The sequence below is a fragment of the Gorilla gorilla genome, chromosome 8, assembly GCF_029281585.2.
Source record: "Gorilla gorilla gorilla isolate KB3781 chromosome 8, NHGRI_mGorGor1-v2.1_pri, whole genome shotgun sequence".
Classification (NCBI taxonomy): domain Eukaryota; kingdom Metazoa; phylum Chordata; class Mammalia; order Primates; family Hominidae; genus Gorilla; species Gorilla gorilla.
Genome location: NC_073232.2, coordinates 61430186 through 61449232, shown reverse-complemented (window position 1 = coordinate 61449232; position 19047 = coordinate 61430186). Strand labels below are relative to the sequence as shown.

Below are 19047 nucleotides of genomic sequence, written 5' to 3'. Positions count from 1 at the left end.
TTATTAATAATTAGCATATCAGTAAGAAAATGGAAAATGTTTGGATGATTTTTGAAATTTTTTTTATTAAGAGGGCTCTAATTAATTTGAAACTTCATCACATGAAAATAGATATTAAGTGGAGGGAGAGTAAATTTTTGATTATGAAATTTTATTTTAATGGTGCATAAATCTTAATTATAACTGTTTGGTCTTTCAACATATATTGTAATAAATGATTAGTAATTTGTACCAAATAGTGAGACACTTGGAAATTAATGTGAACATATTTTGTTCCATATATTCTTTCTTAAGATTAATATCAAGCTAATAATGTTAATCATAGTAAATTAAATATAGGTTCTGATGATACTCTTAATGTCTACACAGGGTATTTATTTATGTATTTATTTTTGAGATAGAGCCCTGCTGTGTCGCGCAGGCTGGAGTGCAGTGGCTTGATCTCGGCTGACTGAATCCTCTGCCTTCCCGGTTCAAGTGGTTCCCCTGCCTCAGCCCCCAAATAGCTGGGATTATAGGCGTGTGCCACCATGCCTGGCTATTTTTTGTACTTTTAGTAAAGAAAGGGATTTGCCATGTTGGTCAGGCTGGTCTTGAACTCCTGACATCGGGTGATACACCCACCTCAGCTTCCCAAAGTGCTAGAATTACAGGTGTGAGCCACCACACCTAGCCAAGATGGTATTTCTTAATGTACTATAATAATCAATATACATTTCTTCATGAAGAAATTTCTTCTAATTGTATAATCTTCCTTTGTGTACTGCAACATTCTTTTCCCAAAATGATGAAGTCAAATCATAAAATTGTATAGTATATACATTTGTAAAATTAATAACGATAAGAGAAAAATAATATAGCTTCCTATTATGGAAACCTACTCTGTGCTAAATGCTTTATATAACTAATCATCAATAACTGTAAATCATTTACATTTTACAGATCCTGACTTGGGAGACTGGGGAGATTAAATGACTTATTTAAGTTAAAGGGACAATCTGAAACAGAGCTTTTATTAAAAATCCAGGCTGCCAGATGTTAAAACACATTCAAAAAGGGGCTTACTGTTACTACTTATTTTCCTCAACTCTGAGACAAGAAGGGAAATTCTACTGGGCAGTAAATGAGGGGGAAAAAAAACAGAAACATTTCACACCATTAAAACCGACTGTAAAATCTACAAATAGTCAAAATTATAGATGAAATGCAATATATGATAAAGAAGTTATCCCTCCTAATAGGAGAGTCATACAGAAAATCATAGAGTTTCATACATTCTTCATGGAATATACATGAGTAAACCCCAAATGAAGAAGATATTCATAATAATAAAAAAATGAGCATTAGTCATAGATGAAAATGTGGATAAATTTTACTCTAATGTGAGAGTGAGCAAACCTTTCCTAACTATGGCTCAAAGTCAAGAAGTCAGGAAGAAAAAGAGATAAGTTTAACTACATTGCAAAATTGCATGTTGAGACACAATGAACAAAGTAAAACCACAAGTGACAAACTGAGAAAATATTTGAAATTTATGTCGAGACGGCCGGGCGCGGTGGCTCACGCCTGTAATCCCAGGACTTTGGGAGGCCGAGACGGGCGGATCATGAGGTCAGGAGATCCAGACCACCTTGGCTGACACAGTGAAACCCCGCCTCTACTAAAAAAAATACAAAAAATTAGCCAGCCTGGTGGCGGGCGCCTGTAGTCCCAGCTACTTGGGAGGCTGAGGCAGGAGAATGGCGTGAACCTGGGAGGCGGAGCTTGCAGTGAGCCGAGATCGTACTACTGCACTCCAGCCTGGGCGACAGAGCGAGACTCCGTCTCAGAAAAAAAAAAAAAAAAAAAAAAAAAAAGAAAGAAAGAAATTTATGTCCAGACAAAACGTTCATATCCCGAATATATATATATATATATATATATAGGTTTATAAATTAGCTAAAAATAGGGCCAGTGAGGGATTTAAAAAGTGTGGGGCTGGCCAGGCGCAGTGGCTCACGTCTGTAATCCTAGCAATTTGGGAGGCTGAGGTGGGCAGATCATCTGAGGTTAGGAGTTCGAGACCAGCCTGACCAACATGGTGAAAACCTGTCCCTACTAAAAATACAAAAATTAGCTGGGCGTGATGGCGCAGGCCTGTAATCCCAGCTACTCGGGAGGCTGAGAAGGGAGAATCACTTGAACCCGGGAGAGATGGAGGTTGCGTGAGCTGAGATTGTGCCACTGCACTCTAGCCTGTGCTACAGAGCCAAACTCCTTCACAAAACAAAACAAAACAAAACAAAATGTTCGGGGCTAGAGAAAAAACTGTTCACAGAAAGAGAAAGGCAAATGACTCTAGATCATAAGCAAAGATAAGCAAAGATGCTTATTTCGATACATAAGAAGAAAACTACAAATTATTCCTACATTAAGATTTCATTAGTCACTTAGATTAGCAGTTGTCCCAGTTGGAGACTGTACTCTGTTGGCGAGCCTGCAGGAAAACAGACACTTTGGACACTGGTGGTGTTAATACAAGTGTTGTAAAATTTATGAAGGAGAGTATGACATAAGCTATCAAAATAATATTAATGTTTACTTTTTGACCCATAAATCCCACATCTGGACATTTTCCCATTTATAATAACAGAAGATAAATGACCACCTAAATATACATCAATAGTGGTCTGGGTAAATAAATGGTGATACATCCTAAAGCAGATGATAATTCAAATGTAATGATAAATGATAGATATCTTTACGTATTACTATGGAGTTATTTTCAGCTATATTAAGTTAAAAAAGCAATTTGGGAATAAGGTCCTATAATATACTAACCTTTAAGAAGAATACACATGCATATTTACAAAGGAATACATACACACATTTAAAAATCGAAGATAGACTGTAACATAAAAAATTGTTACTTATGAGAAAGAGAGGGAACACGTGGAGAGGATAAACACTGAAACTAAATTTCATTAACTATATCACGTTTTTTAAATTTTAGGGCTACATATGTTATATATTATTATAAAGCTAGTTAAATTCAAGGACTTCTCTAAAAATAAAATAATTCAATCTAAATGTATGTTTAGTTGTTGGCACAAGCGCAAACAAAAAGAACTACCCCAGGTGAATTTTAAAAGTAGTATTGACATCACACCCACAGTGTAATATAGGTGAAGTACCAAAGAAATTACAAAACTCAAAAAGTTAAGCTATCTACAGTAATCATATTGGTGGTATGTTGTGATTCCAAGATAGTTATAGGAGTATTTTACAATAAATAAGCACATTATTATGTGTCATTCTGATTCTATTCTTTTCAGTATTGAAAGCTGGATTCTTGGCAGGGGATGATAAAGAGACAGAAATTAAAAATTAAAGAGGTAAAATAGAACACCTATGGTTTTGATTTTGAATTGGCAGTGGAAGTTTAAACTCCACTTAAGTTTACCTTAAGAAACAAAATGCATACAACATAGCTCTGAATGCTGAAACACAGAACTATATATAATGGCCAATATAGAAGCAATGAATATTTCTAATGTTCAGACTATGGTTCTGAAATACTATTTACCAATAAAAGCAGTTAAGATTTCTGAGAGAGAGAGCTGATTTCAGGTCCAGGGCAGAAAATCAACAAATAGCTGTGAAACATCTGCTCACACCAAGTAGCAAGAAAGAATTCCAAGACTACTAAACTGATGTGAAAAGTTTTCAAGAGCCAAAAGGTTTTTGTGTGTGTGTGTTTTTTTTTTTAAGCTAAAGATAAGGCAATTTGAGCATCAATAAGGATCATATCAGTAATGATTTGAAACAGATCAAATATGTTTAAATTCATAAGTTTATGACAGTGTTGCAAAATAACGTATTGATCACTTTTGGAGCATGCTAGAGAAATATTTTGTAAATTAGAAAATAAGAAAACAGAGCATGCTTTTTCCATATGACCTTAACATGGGGTAAACAAATAATTGATTAAAAAGTGTCTCATTAAGAAATTATTTCAGCTAATAATTTAAGAAGAGTAACAGTATCAGAGTGCCATCATTTTACAACCCCTCATAAATGAATGGATCATGGCATTGAGCACTAAATGCTGCTAATATCACAAAAAAAGAGATAAAGCCACATATATACCACTCAATAGAAGAATTAATTCAACATCATCTGCTATGGCCTGAGTTGTCCCCCTCACCATTAACAATTTTATATTGAAGCCCTTACTCCCAATGTGACCATTATAGAGAGATAGACCCTTTTAAGAAGGTAATCAGACTAAATGAGTCTATATGGGTGGGCTCTTAAATCTGATGGGACTGGTGTTCTCTTTGTCTCTCTTTCTTTCTATCTCTTCCCTCTCTCTCTGTCCAAGGGCACACAGAGGAAAGGCCATGTGAAGACACAAGAAAGCAGCCGGAGAAGCTTCATCAAATACCAACCATGAAAGCACCTTCATCTCAGGCCTCCAGAACTGTGAGAAAACACCTTTCTGTTGCTTAAGCTACTCAGTCTAGGGTGTTTTTTAATGGCAGTGCAAGCAGACTATTATACCACCTATGAAACAGTTTTCAGAAAACCCAACAAAGAAACAAACAAAAAATGTTATTTGATTAAGTGTCAAAATTTATAGGAAACATGGGACAGAGTAACATGTAAAATTAAACCAAGGAAAGTACAATCAAGATGACGAGAAACTCTATAATATAAACAACTTGACTTCTCAATAAATGAATCACAAGAAAACAATTTAAAAATAAATGGAAACAGAACCGCTGTAGATTAAAAGAGACTTAGGGCCGGGCGCAGTGGCTCACGCCTGTAATCCCAGCACTCTGGGAGGCCGAGGCGGGAGGATCACGAGGTCAGGAGATCGAGACCATCCTGGCTAACACGATGAAACCCCGTCTCTACTAAAAAAAAAAAAATACAAAAAATTAGCCGGGCGTGGTGGTGGGCACCTGTAGTCCCAGCTACTGGGGAGGTTGAGGCAGGAGAATGGCGTGAACCCAGGAGGCTGAGCTTGCAGCGAGCTGAGACTGTGCCACTGCACTCCAGCCTGGGTGACAGAGAGAGACTCTGTCTCAAAAAAAAAAAAAAAAAAAAAAAAAGGAGACTTAGGAGAGGCTGGGCTTGGTGGCTCATGCCTGTAAGCTCAGCACTCTGGGAGGCCGAGACTTGCAGATCACCAGGTCAGGAAATCGAGACCATCCTGGCTAACACGGTGAAACCCCGTCTCTACTAAAAATACAAAAAAAATTAGCCAGGCTTGGTGGCGGGTGCCTGTAGTCCCAGCTACTCGGGAGGCTGAGGCAGGAAAATGGTGTGAACCTGGGAGGTGGAGCTTGCAGCGAGCCAAGATCCCGCCACTGCACTCCAGCTTGGGTAACAGAACAAGACTCCGTCTCAAAAAAAAAAAAAAAAAAGAGACTTAGGAGAAATATCAATCCCAACGTGTGAACTTACATGAATTCTGGTCCCCTTGCATCTCTCCCTTTCCAAGAAAAACGAAAACAAAAAACAGAAAAGAAACTAAAAAACAAAAATAATATTTGTGAGAAAGTGAAAATAAACACTGACTGATATTTAATATTAAATAAGGATTGTTATACTTTTTATTTGTGCTATGATATTGTCAGAATGTTCTAAAAAGTTATTTTATAAGCATAAATTCAAATATTTGTGGATTAAAATTATATATTTTTTCAAAATAATGAGGAAAAAAATTGATAGACATATATATTTTAATAAGTTTGGCCAAGTCTTCATAATTCTTGAAACTAAGTGATGCCAAATGGTGATTTTATTTACTATCTCTTATTTTATATATTTTTAAATAAGAGTTTTCAAAAATGCAATATAATTTATCATTTGCTTTGGTTTGCTTTTACCCTAGCTTTCATCAGCATAGAATGGAGCAGGGCTCCTGGAAGAATGAACCCAAAATGATGAAGATAATTGAATAATAGCCGCTGAGCTGGGAAAGATTTTCATTCCCCAGAGAGTAATACTTACTAGCTGTTGACTAGTTACTACGGTGAAAACGTTATAATCTCTTTATTTGTAAATGATCTATCTCATCTAAGTTTCAAAACAATCTTATGGGAAAGATATTTATTACTTGATCTATGAAGAAACCAACACTCACAGAAGTTAAGTAAAATATTCCGAACTCTCACGGCTAGTAAGTAACTAGGTCAGAAGTCAAGGTATCTAAATTCAGAATGTAAACTCTTTCCTATTTTGCTATATAGCCTGAGTTCAGTGAATTAGACACTTTGGCTTCATCGGCCATCTGTTTCTGGAAGGCTGGTTTTTAGACATCCTTACAGAATATCAACTCAACAAGAGTATAACTAGCAGTTAAAAAACACAACTCCTTAGCACTTTGGGAGGCCGAGACGGGCGGATCACGAGGTCAGGAGATCGAGACCATCCTGGCTAACACGGTGAAACCCCGTCTCTACTAAAAATACAAAAAATTAGCCGGGCGTGGTGGCAGGCGCCTGTAGTCCTAGCTACTCGGGAGGCTGACGCAGGAGAATGGAGTGAACCCAGGAGGCGGAGCTTGCAGTGAGCTGAGATCGCACCACTGCACTCCAGCCTGGGCGACAGAGCAAGACTCCATCTCAAAATAAATAAATAAATAAATAAATAAATAAATAAATAAATAAATACATCTCCTTGGACAAAGAGTAAAACCAAGTGAAATTTATTTCCCTGCATTTCTTAAAAGTGTAATGCTTTTCCAGCGAGAACTAAGAACACTTAATGTTTGTGCTTTCATTATACACAATGTTTACAGTCAAACTAAAGCTGTTCTTTAGAAACAAAAAATTAGCTGGGTGAGATGGTGGGCACCTGTAGTCCCAGCTACTGGGGAGGTTCTTTAGAAACAGCTTTGATTGCCTAAATTTAGACGTAAAATTGATAACTATGTTTATTATCACAATTATAAATAATACGGTGAATTTCAGCATTATAATTATTAGAGCCAACATAATTAGAGGTTGCCAAAACATTTATTTTTATTTTTATATATGCTAAGAAAATTCTACATTTTTCACTTTTTCAGTATTATAGAGGAAATGGCAACCTAAATTAATCCCTTGGTGAAAAGTTTACAATTTTGAAGATTACGGGTTTTCTGTAGGATAAAGAAAAAATGCTACACAATTATCTTCATATATTTAAAATGTAGAATTTTAATTACACGTGTTGATCAAGATAGTATCACCATGATTAAGATAGTAAGCCTATCCATAATTGCCAGAAATTTCCTTATGACAATGTCTCCTTTCTCTCCCCATTCATATTTCTCACCCTATGCAAACACTGATCACTTTCTGTCTGTCAGCATAATAGGAATGGGATCATTTATATAGTATGTATTCATTTTTTTTTTTAATTTTGAGAAAGAGTTTTGCTCTTTTTTTAGTCTGGAGTGCAATGGTGCTGTCTTGGCTCACTGCAACTTCTGCCTCCTGAGTTGAAGCAATTCTCCTGCCTCAACCCCCAGAGTAGCTGGGATTACAGGTGCCCACCACCACACCCAGCTAATTTTTGTATTTGTAGTAGAGACGGGGTTTCACCATGTTGGCCAGGCTGGTTTCGAACTCCTGCCCTCAGGTGATCCACTGGCTTCGGCCTCCCAATGTGCTGGGATTACAGGCATGAGCCACCCTGCCTGGCCTTACAGTATATATTCTTTTCATAGGTGTGTCTGGCTTCTGTCAATTAGCATAATGATTTTGAAGTCCATGTTGTTTCATTTATCAATAGTTTATTTATTTCTATTGCCTAGGTGTTATTCCATTGTGTGGATATGCTACAATTCATTTATCTGTTCATACATTGATGAACACTTGAGTTGCCTCCAGCCACAAATAAAGATGCTATGAACTTCCTTGTATACCTCTCTGAATGAATCTATGCTTTCATTTATCTTGAGTAAATATCTAGGAGTGGAATGGCTAGGCCATATGATATGTCTATGTCTAAATGTTTTATTAAGAATTTTTGGGCAGGGAACAGGTCTGTTAATTTTCAATTACGTACAGGTTTGTGTAGTCAATACCACAATCAGGATATAGAATGGTTTTATGATCAGATAACTACTTTGTGTTTTCCTTCCCCAAAGTTTAATCTTTAGCAATGACTGATTTGTTCATCACCACCGTACTTTCATCTTTTTGAGAATGACATCTAGATGGAATTGTGTAGTATAAAGATTTGGAGACTGGCTTCTTTCAACTCAGTATAAAGCATTAGAGATTCATCCAAGTTGCTGTGTATCAATAATATTATATTTTCATTGTTGAGTAATGTTTAACTTTTAAAGAAATTGCCAAATTATTTTTCCAATGTGTCTGTACCATTTTACATTCTTACCAGCAATGTATGAGCATTTCAGATCTTCCACATTTTCACCAACTTGATATTGTCAGTCATTTAAATTTTGGCCATTCTGGTGTGTATGTAGTGATATTCATTGAGGTATTAATTTGCATTTCCCAATTAGCTAATGACATTGAGCAACTTTTCGCATTCTTATTTTGTTTATAAATCTGTAATAATTTGTTAAAACTTTCTGCCATTTTATAATTGTCTCATTTTTATTAAATTGTGTTTTCATATATTCCCCAAATAAGTCACTTGTTGGATACATTTCGCAAATACATTCTCCTTTTCTGTCAGTTCTTTTTCAGTCTATTGTCAGTGCCTTTTGAAAAGCAAATGCATTTTTACTTTGATGAAGTCAAATTTTAAATTTTTTCTTTTATAGATTTGCATTTGTTACATTTAAGAAATTGTTGCCGGCCGGGCACAGTGGCTCACGCCTGTAATCCCAGCACTTTTGAAGGCTGAGGTGGGGGGATCACCTGAGGTCGGGAGTTTGAAACCAGCCTGACCAACATGGAGAAACCCCGTCTCTACTAAAAATAGAGAATCAGCCAGGCATGGTGGCGCATGCCTGTAATCCTAAGTACTCGAGAGGCTGAGGGAGGAGAATTGCTTGAACCTGGGAGGTGGAGGTTGCGGTGAGCCGAGATTGTGCCGTTGCACTCCAGCCTGGGCAACAAAACTATGTCTCAAAAAAAAGAGAAATTGTTGCCAACCCTAAGGTCATAACAATTTTTACCAATATTATCTTTTAGATGCTTTATAGTTTTAGCTCTTACGTTATGTATAGAAAGTCTTTCAAGTTGGTTTCTGTAGATAGTGTGAGGTACGGATTGAAGTTTATTTGTCTTCAAATAAATGGCTGTCAAATTGTTCTGCAATGTTGGTTGTAAAGATTAACTTTTCCTTCTTTTAATTGTCTTTTGCTTCATATTATTTTTAAAGTGTTTATACCTTAACAGTTTTTTCTCATAGCTGTATTTGCCTATCATTTATTAGCATAATACTTCTGATTCCCTACATATAGTAAATTGAAGGAAATGTGGATGCCTGACCTAAACTATATAATTATCACTTAATCTTTCAATAATTTTTATTTAGAGCAAAGAATCAGAAGATGGATGTACAATCTGTACCACAAAAATAATGGGCATCTAGAGGAAAGGCCCTCTAATCCCTCATCTTGAAATTCCTGTTTCTGCTTCTTAAAATGTTATTGTTTTTGACAGTTCCTTGAATTCTGGAAGAAAACAGAGTCCTTTCAATAAATTTCCTTTAACGCCAAGATGAACTTAAGTTCACCTCTGTATTTTTTACCCAAAGAGGCCCATTCAGGAAAACATTTGTTTTTAATGCTTCATGCATTTGAAAATGCACATCTAATATACTTCAAAAGAGCACTACCTCAAAAAATACAGTATCAAATTTTTCCCTTCACCACTGAAAATGTTTATCTTTACATATAAAATTAGTAAGCTGATTAACACAGAAATGAAAGAGAACACTGTCTTCTGGGTGCCATGAAGATGTGTGGTAATTCCTCAAATTTTGACATTGTAGATATATAGAAATTATAGTCAGTTTCAATAAAACACTGCTAATGAAAACACCCACAATTTCTGTTGGTAGAACAAAAACAATTATAACATGTAACTTATCTCTCCAGGTAATTTTTTTGTGAAAACCTTTTAATGAACCATGAATGCTGGATACCCTGCAGAAGCCAAGGTATTGAAATGTAAAAACATTGTACAAGAATAGAAACACATGTCTAAGTTCAAGGTCCCTACAGAATCCCTTATTTATCCCACTTAGAAAATGTAATATAAACTCTATTTAGCAAAGCTTAATTCATCTAAAAATACAGCTGCTTCTGAACCATCTCTGAAGCTCTGGGTTTTATTTCTTTTTAGTCATTCCCTTATTTGATCTTGGGATTAATTATATTAATATTCCATTCCTCTGACATTAAATTCACCTGCTACCCCTTTTACATAACTAAAATTTTGTTGATAATTTTAACCATTATTTTCATCTATGCCCTAACAACACATTTGTTTTTGTATCAAGTTATCCCTAGGTTCAAATATATATTAGAAAAATTACCTCTAATTTCTCATTATTTTCTTCCACTAATTTTAACTTTAGCACTTTTTCTTTTCAGCTACTACATTCTCTTAGTGCATTCTTTGATAATTCTAAATGCAAAAAGTAAACTACCTTTGTCCTGCTTTTACATCTTCCAAAAATCATTAGTTCTAAATCTGTCTCCTTTGCAAAACTTCTTTTTCAGCTACTTGTTATAAATAACAAACTTCATTTTCTCATCCAAAATGTTTTTAATAACTGTGTAATAGCCACCAAAATAATTTAAATCCATTTTTACATACTATTAGGGAAAACTAAAATTCTTATCTTAGTAGCCAATATCTCAACTTCAAAAAATCTTTACCAAAGATTGTATTGGGTTGCTTTTCCTATGCATATTTACGACAATGCTTCTGATTGTATAGTTCAGGTATACCTACACTAGAAAGACCGAGTTCTTGTCCCAGATCTTCTGAATCAGAAGCTCTGAAAAGGGAGGTCAAGAGAATGCACTTTGAACAATCTCACTGAATTCTTGTATCCTTTAAAGTTTGAAAACCACCTCTTCATGGTACATGATACGTTCATATCTGTTATTTAAACATAAAAATAATTACAAAATTCAGAAACGATGTTATTACTAATAGAACCAACATTTTTTCTAACTACGTAGATTCAAATCCCCAAGTTACTTTCACTAGCCAATTCTCTACACATTCTCCAAGTGATTCTTCCTTACCTTAGAACGTCTCTCTGATGTGTTCCTTTTTCATAGTCCTAATCTCTTACCTTACTTAGACCCTTGTTATTTCATACTTGTACCACGGTGATAGCCTCCTAATATCTTCTGACATTCCATTCCCTTATAATCACTGAAGAAAACTTTCTAAAATGCTACTTTTATTGCCCAATTATCTAGACAAAATTTTATCTATTGTGTACTGGGGTAACCCCTAAAATAGAATTGAGAATAAAAGGTATACATTTATTTTTCTTTATGATTGATTCAATTTACATATAGTGAAATGCACAGATCTTAAGCTTTAATGTTTTAGGGGCATAGACCCATGCTATTACCACTCCTATTCAAACTTTAATTTTATATTTATTTTTAAATAAAATAATACAAAAGTAAACCTAGCTAATGCTTTATATACCGACTGACACTGTGTCTCTGTATGTTTTAGGGACAAGCAAGGAATCTTGAGGGAGATGTGACAAGTGTACAGTGTGAAAGGATAAGCAGCAGTGTATTATTCAGAGTTCTTTAGAGAAACAAAACAAATAGGCTATAAGGACATATTAGTACTGACAGCGAGAAAGAAAGAGAGAGAGAGGGATTGATTCTCTCAATCAATTGGCTGATTGATTATGCGAATTTGTTGTTTTAGTCCATTTTCACACTGGTGAAAAGACATACCCAAGACTGGGCAATTTACAAAAGAAAAAGGTTTAATTGGACTTACAGTTCCACATGGCTGGAGCCTCACACTCATGGTGGAAGGCAAGGAAAAGCAAGTCACTTCTTACATGGATGGCAGCAGGCAAAGAGAGAGAGAGCTTCTGCAGGGGAACTCTGCTTTTTAAAACCATCAGATCTCATGAGATCATTCACTATCATGAGAACAGCAACGGAAAGACTTGCCACCATTATTCAGTTATCTCCCACATGGTCCCTCCCACAACATGTGGGAATTTAAGATGAGATCTATGGCCAGGCATGGTGGCTCATGCCTATAATCCCAGCACTTTGGGAGGCTGAGGCAGGCAGATCACCTGTGTCAGGAGTTCAAGAGCAGCATGCATAGCATAGTGAGATCCCATCGCTAGGTGAGATTTGGGTGAGACACAGCCAAACCATATCATTCTGCACTTGACCTCTCCCAAATCTCACATCCTCACATTTCAAAACAAATCATGCCTTCTCAATAGTCCTCCAAAGTGTTAACCCATTTCAGCATTAACTCAAAAGTCCACAGTCCAAAGTCTCACCGGAGACAAGGCAAGTTCCTTCCACCTATGCATCTGTAAAATCAAAAGCAGGCTAGTTACTTTCTAGATAGAGTGGGGATACAGGCATTGGATAAATACAGCCATTCCAAATGGGAGAAATTGGCCAAAACAAAGGGTCTACAGGCCCCCAAGTCCAAAATCCAGCAGGAAAGTCAAATCTTAAAGCTCTGAAATGATCTCCTTTGACTCCATGTCTCACATCCAGGTCACGCTGATGTAAGTGGTGGGCTTCCACAGCCTTGGACAATTCCACCCCTGTTGCTTTGCAGAGTGTAGCCCCCTCCTGGCTGCTTCTATGGGCTGGGGTTGGGTGTCTTGTAGTTTCTCCAGAGGTACTGTGTAAGCTGTTGGCAGATCTACCATTCTGGGGTCTGTAAAATGGTGGCCCTCTTCTCACAGCTCCACTAGGTGGTGCCCCAGTAGGGACTCAGTGTGGGGGCTCTGACCCCAAGTTTCCCTCCTGCACTGCACTAGTGGAGGTTCTTCATGAGATCCCTGCCCGTGAAGCAAACTTCTGCCTTGACATACAAGGCATTTCCACACATCTTCTGAAATCTAGGTGGAGCTTCCCAAACCTCAATTCTTGACTTCTGAGCACTCACAGGCTCAATACTTTGTGGAAGCTGCTGAAGCTTGGAGCTTACACCCTTTGAAGCTAGGGCCTGAGCTCTATGTTGGCCCCTTTCAGCCACAGCTGGAGCAACTGGGACACAGGGCAACAAGTCCCAAGGCTGCACAAGCATGGGGATCCTGGGCCCAGCCCACAGAACCATCTTTTCTCCCCAGGCCTCCAGGCTGGTGGTGGGAGGGGCTGTCATGAAGACCTCTGAAATGTCCTGGAGACGTTTTTCCCATTATCTTCAGGATTAACATACAGCTCCGCGTTACTTATGCAAATTTCTGCAGCCAGCTTGAATTTCTCCTCAAAAAATGAGATTTTCTTTTCTATCAAATTATCAGGCTGTAAATATTCTGAACTTTTATGCTCTGTTTCCCTAATAAAACTGAATGCCTTTAACAGCACCCAAGTCACCTCTTGAATGCTTTTGCTACTTAGAAATTTCTTCCACCAGATACCCTCAATCATCTCTCTCAAGTTCAAAGTTCCACAAATATCTAAGGCAGGAGCAAAATGCTGCCAGTCTCTTTGCTAAAACATAACAAGAGTCACCTTTGCTCCAGTTACCAACAAGTTCCTCATCTCTATCTGAGACCACCTCAGCCTGGTTTTCATCATTAATATCATTATCAGCATTTTGGTCAAAGCCATTTGGTAAGTCTCTAGAGAGTTCCAAACTTTCTCGCATCTTCCTATCTTCTACTGAGCCCTGCAGACTGTTCCAATCTCTGCCTGTTACCCAGTTCCAAAGTCGTTTCTGCATTTTTGGGTCTCTTTTCAGCAACACCCCACTCCTGTTACCAATTTACTGTATTAGTTCATTTTCACACAGCTGATAAAGACATACCAGAGACTGGGCAATTTTCAAAAGAAAAGGTTTAATTGGACTTACAGTTCCATGTGGCTGAGGAGGCCTTACAATCATGGTGGAAGGCAAGGAGGAGCAAGTCACATCTTACATGGATGGCAGCAGGCAAAGAGAAAACACTTGTGCAGGGGAACTCCTCTTTTTAAAAAAAATCATCAGATCTTGTGAGACTTATTCACTATCACAATAACAACACAGGAAACACTTGGCCCCATTATTCAATTACCTCCCACCTTGTCCCTCCCACAACACATAGGAATTCAAAATGAGATTTGGGTGGTGACACAGCCAAGTGATATCATTTGTTATGAATGCTAAGAGCATCTACTCTCTGCAAATTAGAGAACCAGAAAAACTGGTGGTGCATTTTTTATCAGGTCCAGATGCCTAAGAACCAGGGAAGTCATTGGTATAAGTCTCTCAGAATCTGAAAGCCTGAGAACTAAGCACTCTAATGTTTGATGGCAGGAGAAGATGGACGTTCCAGTTCAAGAAGAGAGAACTCATCCTTCCTCTGCCTTTTTGTTCTATTCAGGCCCTCAATGGACTGGATGATACCTGCCCATATTGGTAAGAGCAGATCTTCTTCACTCAGTCTTCTGATTCAAATATTAGTCTCTTTTTGAAACACTGTCTTAGACAGACCCAGAAATAATGTTTTACCAGCTCTTTCTACATGCCTTAAATCAGTCAAGCTGTCAAATAAAATTAAGCATCACAAGCAGCCTTCTCTCTTGTCTGTTTGCTTTCAACACATTGCAGTGACTTTTAGTTTACATTTGGCCAGTTAAAGGGATCTGTATTTTATAATATTAATTTTACACCAAACTAATGCTCAAAAAATGAATAAATAGCTGAGAAATATCTCTGCAAATAAACCTGAGATTAAAGGTAACACTAATGATATGTGTAGAAGTGAACACCAACAGAGATGGAAAAATCCCTTCCCATTCCTCTGCTAAAACAGCTTAATCAGTCATGTTATTAGGTCAAAACCGTGGAGATCCAGGCAGACCGGAAATAAAGTCAGACTGACAATTTTGATGTAATTAATACAATTATTTATAATGTTGACTTATATATAATACAATTAATCATTTTCTATGTGATATCTGAACATTGAAAATTTAATGACTGATAAAATACATGTATAAATCTTAGAGTGTGTACTCAAAAATATTTTTTAATTCATGGGATGAAGGATCATAAAAGTTATGTATTCATTATAAAATGTAGCTATCATTAACTAAATGATATGGTTTTGGCTGTGTCCCCACCCAAATCTCATCTTGAATTGTAACTCCCACAGTTTCCACATCTCATGGGAGGAACCTTGTAGGAGGTAATTGAATCATGAAGGCGGGTCTTTCCTGTACTCTTCTTGTAAAAGTGAATAAGTCTCACAAGATCTGATGGTATTAAAAGTGGGAGTTTCCTTCACAAGCTCTCTTTTCTTATATGTTGCCATGTGAGACATGCCGTTCACCTTCCGCCATGATTGTGAGGCCTTCCCGAACATGTGGAACTGTAAATCCATTAAACCTCTTTCTTTTGTAAATTATGTAGTCTCAGGTATGTCTTTATCAGCAGCATGAAAACGGAATAATACACTAACATACACACACAATCTTGCCTAAAGTTATTTATGTCTTAAAGTTCAGAGCTCCACTTTATGAACCTTCTCATCTCCTTGAATTACTTGAATTAGATCAAAGATGGAAAACATTTTTTGTTTCCTAACAAGTAAAATACTCTTTTTTTCCCCTCACCTTAAATCTGGGCAGGAATTGTCCTTGCTTTGACCAGTATATGATAGTAGATTATTTCTACTGATTCAGTTCTGGGATCAGGCCTTCAGAAGTTTGATAGCTTTCACTTTTGCCTTCTTAAAAGGCAGGCACACATGCAATTAAATGGACTATTTTAAGTAAATTCTATAAAGAACATTTTCTTTAAAAAATAATTTCCAAAATGTAGAATTACATTAAAATTAGAAGAAGCATTCTAGAGAATGGTAAGGCATGAGGAAAAATACACCTTGGGGGATACATTTAAGGTTATATAATGTTTGAAAAAACCATATGTGCTCAGCTATAAGTGTTCAGTTATAAGAACTCAGTTGTGCAGCACAAGGATCATGAAACAAAAGAAAATATAAACAAAAAATAAGAAAACAAAAAAAGAAACAAAGAAAAATATGGACTCTGATAACTGTGAAACATGAAATACAAAATGAAATATGATAACTGTGAAATACGAAATACACAATAGAAGAAATGTAGGGCCCATGAACATTTTCATCCCTTCTGAATGTGATATATGCATTGAGGAAGGGACAAAAAATATGTTTTTCTCTTCACATTTCCAATATGAGTATACTGTATACTTGGCCATGAAAGTGCTAATACTTGATAATACCTACCACAGTTAATGAAGGTTGATAAAAAAATGTAAACCAAGGTTTCTGGCTCTAGTATCTCCATTCTTAATCAATGGGTGACACCAACATTTTAGTTGCCAGAATATTCATAATATTATTATAATCATATTTTGAAAAATTAGAAAAAATACTGTTAACAATATTATATTTATGTTTTAGTATGTAACATATATCTCACCTATATGATATTTAATACATATTACTTTTCACACATTAGCTGCTCATAAAAGAGTACTTAATACTACAAGCTACTGTTACAAGCTAAAGTCAGCAGACTTTCTTATATTATTAGAAATAAATACACATTATATGATATCATTATTAATGACAGTGCTGCAACAGAGCTTGATAGCTGTTAACATTTACATTAAAAATGGTCAGACTTGATAACACAATTAGAAGCAGAAATTTCAGCTACATATATGATTAAGGGGTCTACAGATTATGCTTTTCTTTCAGAGACCTTCATGGCAGGCTTCTCCACCATAGGCCTTGAGGCTTAGGAGGAAAGAATGGTTTTGTGGGCCAGGCCTACGGCTCCACTGCCCTGTGCAACCTCAGGACACTGCTTCCTGCATCCAGCCATTCCAGCTCTAGCCATGGCTACATGGCCCCCAGATATGTCTCAGGCCTCTGCTTCAGAACATGCAAGCCATAGCCTTGGCAGCTTCCATGTGATGTTAAACCTGTGGATACACAGAGGGCAATGGTTGAGGCTTGGAAGCCTCCACTTACATTTCAAAGGATGTATGGAAATGTCTGGATGTCCAGGCAGAAATCTGCTGCAGGGGTGGAGCCCTCATGGAAGACCTCTACCAGGGCAGTGTGGAAGGGAAATGTGAGGTGGGAGCCCCCACACAGAGTTCCCACTGGGGCACTGCCTATTGGAGCTGTGAGAAGAAGGCAACTATTCTCCAGACCCCAGAATGGTAGATCCACTGACAGCTTGCAGTGTGCACCTGGAAAAGGCACAAGCACCAAACACCAGCCCATGAAATCAGCCAATGGGGCTGTACTGTGCAAAGCCACAGAGGCAGAAATATCCAAGGCCTTGGGAGCCCACCCCCTGCATCAGTGTGGCCTGGATATGAGACATGAAGTCAAAGGAGATTATTTTGGAGATTTAAGATTTAATGACTGCCCTCCTGGGTTTTGGACTTCAATGGGGACTGTAGACCCTTTGCTTTGGCTGATTTCTCCTTTTTTGGAATGGCTGTATTCACCCAAAGCCTGTACCCCCATTGTATCTTGTAAGTTTTTTCAGGCTCATAGGCGGAAGGGACTTGCCTTGTCTCAGATGAGATTTTGGACTGTGGACTTCTCAGTTAATTCTGAGATCAGTTAAGACTTGGGGAACTGTTGAGAAAGGATGATTGTATTTTGCAATGTGAGAATGACATGAGATTTCAGAGGAACCAGGGGTTTCATGATATGGTTTGGATTTGTTTCCCCACCCAAATCTCATGTTAAATTGTAATCTCCAATGTAGGAGGAGGGACCTGGTAGGAGGTCATTGAATAATGGGGGAAAATTTCCCCCTTGCTGTTCTGGTGACAGTGGTGTCAGTGAGTGAGTTCTCATGAGATCTGGTTGTTTAAAAGTGTGTAGTACCACCCCTTCTCTCTCCTGCTCTGGCCATGTAAGATGCACCAACTTTCCCTTCAGCCATGATTGAAAGTTTCCTGAGGCTTCTCCAGGAAGTACAGTTCTTGTACAGCCTGTAGAACTGTGAGCCACTTAAACCTATTTTTATTTATAAATCACCCAGTAACACGTAGTTATTTATAGCAGTGCAAGAATGGACTAACACAGAAGGGGTATTAAATATTCTCTAATGGTAGAATTTACCAGTAAAGCATCTGATCCAGAATTCTTCTTTGTGGGAAGATCTTTTTGATTACTAAGTCAGTCTATTTACTTGTTAAAAGTCTGTCCCAATTTTTTATTTTTTCTGAAGTCAGTTTGAATAGTTTGATTCCAGGAATTTGTCCATTGCATCCATTTGTCTAGCTGGCATAAATTGTATATAATATTCCCGCATAACATTTTTTTATTTCTGTAAGCTAAATAGAAGGTCCTCTCTTTCATTCCAAGTTAGTAAATTGCATCTTATCTCTTTTATTCCTGGTCAGTCTAGCTAGAGGTTTGTTAATTTTGTTGATAATTTCAAAGAATTGATTTTGGCTTCATTTATTATCTCTACTGATTTCCTAATCCCTCTTTTATTACTTTCTACTGTAGTCTCTATTATTTCTATTGTGTTGTTTAGCTTTTTTTTTTTTTTTTTTTTTTTTAAAGAGAGTCACCTCCAATCTCCTCCATCACTCAGGCTGGAGTAAAATGATGTGATCGTAGCTCACTGCAGCCCTGCAGCCTTGACTTCCCGGACCCAGGTGATTCTCCCACCTTAGCCTCCTGAGTAGCTGAGGCCACAGGTGCACACCACTATGCCCAGCTAATTCTTGTATTTTTTGTAGAGACAGGGTTTCGCCATATTGCCCAGGCTGGTCTCAAACTCCAGGTCTCAAGCAATCCACCTGCCTCGGCCTCCCAAAATACTGGAATTACAGGTGTGAGTCACCACAGATGCCCTCCCTTCTGCTCTTTTTCTTTAGTTTGCTTAACATT

At 37.3% G+C, this 19047-nt stretch overlaps 1 protein-coding gene across 1 annotated transcript in view; it reads right to left on the bottom strand.

Annotated features, from left to right (window-relative positions):
- Positions 1-19047, bottom strand: part of PCDH15 (protocadherin related 15) — a 1796064-nt gene that overhangs the window by 404902 nt on the left and 1372115 nt on the right. The window lies entirely within an intron of this gene.